A 2,654-nucleotide genomic window follows, 5' to 3' on the forward strand; every position below is an offset into this window, starting at 1 on the left:
GGCAGGACACAAAGTCCTCAAAGTACAGGATTCATATCACACCTTCCACCAGGTTTTCCTCATGTTTGAAACCCACCAAGTAGAAGTATACAATGGGTCATCTGGTTCAATAGCCTCGTTTCATAAAGTTAAATTTTAGATTTGAAGAGTGGAACCAGAATAATGTGTTTTCTAACCTCTCACTGTGACCACTTACTTTGTGCCCTTCTGTGTATCCTTCCTTCCTTCCATCCTGCCTTCCTTCCCTTCTGCACTTCATTTATTCAGCAGGAATGTATGAAGTGCTTGCTGTGAGTGCAAGGCACTCTTCCAAGCATGGGACTATCTCGGTGAATGAAATACACCGATCCTGGCCCCCACCTCCACCCCAGGAGCTCACCACATTATAAAGGGAGGAGACAGATGTGGAACAAAATACATGAGTAAATATAATCCTAGTTAGTATGGTAGAAGATGGTAAGAAATATGGAGAAAAATGGAGCAGAAAGTGGTTTAAGGTGTCTGGGAAATAGGAGGAATCCACATTCTATGTAGGGGAAACGAGGGTCTACTCAGTACCAGGGTCTTGTCTAGGGGAAAAGCACTTCCAACACAGTGTAGGGTGAATGCCAAGGCCCTGAGGCAGGAATATAGCTGGCCTGTTGGAGAGGAATGGTGAGAGGCCATGTTGGCTGGAGAGGGGTAGGTGATAATGTATCAGAGTGCATGGGAGGTTAAACCATGTATGTTCTTAGAGGCCAGTCTGAGGACCTTGGAGGATTTTGAGCAGAGGAGTGACATAAACCAGATCACCCTTTAAAATCACCTCCTGTGCCAGCTCCATTCCATCCATACACCTGTTCATCTGCCCATCCCACTCACCCACTTATTCAACGTGGCATTTGCTGAGTCCCTGCTGTATGGCGGGCGTTGTTCCAGATGATGGAAATAGAGCAATGAAAAGGTACTTGACCTCAAGGAGCTTGTATTCTGGAGCCACACAATCCAATGGGATCTTCCATGACAATGGAATGTTCTAGAACTGCATTGTCTGTTATTAGCCCCTGCCACATGTGGCTATTGAGTTTTAAATGTGGTAAGTGAGGCTGAGAAATTGAATTTTATTTTTTATTTTACTAAGTTAACATTCTATCGACAATTATTTTATGAATGATGTAAGTTATATTTAAATATAAGTCACCCTGGGTGGCTATAGACAGCACATGTTCATGCTATACATCTGGGATTATTCTAGGTCCTGGAGACAGGCCAGCAATAAGGTCTTTGCTTTCATATTCCAGTGAGAGGGGAGAAGAAAAAAAATAATCACATAAGAGCAGCTCAGGTTGGCATGAAACTGCAGAAGATAAAGTGAGATGGTTAGCTACTCAGAGAACTAGGGGAGAGGCAAGGGTAGTTTGATTAGCTAGAATGGCCCAAAGCGCATTTCTTGTTTTTTCTGTTAGTGATCTCTACTCCCAATGTGCGGCTTGAACTCATTCCCTGAGATCAAGGCTGCTTACTCTACTGACTGGTGCCCCCAGAAAGCATGTCTGTTAATGATGGGCTGTCTCAGGTTGGGTTCCCCTCATGCCTCCTCTGTTGAAGTGTACAGGAAGTTTATCAAGAAGAGTGCTTAGGATTGATACCTGGAGAAGGAAGTGGGATGCAAGTTCATGTGTCTCAGCCCAACCTGCACAAGCTCCTGACTTAGCTCTTCTGACTTGTCTCCCAGGGGTTGAAATGGCTGCACCTTTACACCTGCCCTCATTCAGAGCTTGCATATGGGCTGCCCTGGAAAGGGCACAACCTTGAGCAAGGGAGACCACTCTGTAGCTGCAGACATTCCTGATTTGGGGCTGACCACTGAAGGCTGCCTGCAGATGGCACAGCCGGAGCTGGGCAAGTCCTCTGCAGAATTGGGATCTGGGGGCATGTCTCCATCTTCATTACTGAGTGACTCAGCAGACATTGTGAAGTGAGCAGGGAGGCTCAGGAAGGCAAGGGGAAGGGGATGCCATGCAAGTAGGACACAGAGGCTGGCGTCAGTGTGGTGGCTTCAGGAACAGGGCGGTGGCTAGAGCGTACTGATTGAGGAGACAGAGGTAGAATGTGTGTGAGGGAAGGCTGGAGACGAGGGGGGCACCTGTGGGATCTGGGGGCAGGAGAGCCAGGTTTCCTGTGGTGTGTTTGTGATTAAGGGAAGCTGGAACATCTGGTTGTTCTTGAGCTACAGTGGAAAAGCTCTACCATGAGATCTTCCGGCTTCTCAAATGTCTATGCAACATCGTTTTAGACAATCAGACTGGTTGAGGCTGAATGGTTAAATCTATTCCTGATGTCTGCATGCAGTGTGGGACAGTGATAGCAGTTGCTCAGTGTTTTATGAAAGAGGAGGAGGGGGAGGAGCAGGAAGGAGAAGAGGGACAACAACAAAATGAGGATTTTGGGCTCACAGGGAAACAGATTCTGTAATCAATTAATGATGTCTGCCACAGGCATGGGGAGAGAATAGTCAATGTAGTCTTGTAATGAATTTTCTTCTTTTTAAAAAAAAATTTTTTAAAGTCTTTATTTCAATTCCATTTAGTTAACATGTACTGTATTATTAGTTTCAGGGGTAGAATTTAGTGATTCATCAGTTGCATGTAATACCTACTGCTCATTACATCAAA

The sequence above is a fragment of the Vulpes lagopus genome, chromosome 2 (assembly GCF_018345385.1).
Source record: "Vulpes lagopus strain Blue_001 chromosome 2, ASM1834538v1, whole genome shotgun sequence".
NCBI classification, from domain to species: domain Eukaryota; kingdom Metazoa; phylum Chordata; class Mammalia; order Carnivora; family Canidae; genus Vulpes; species Vulpes lagopus.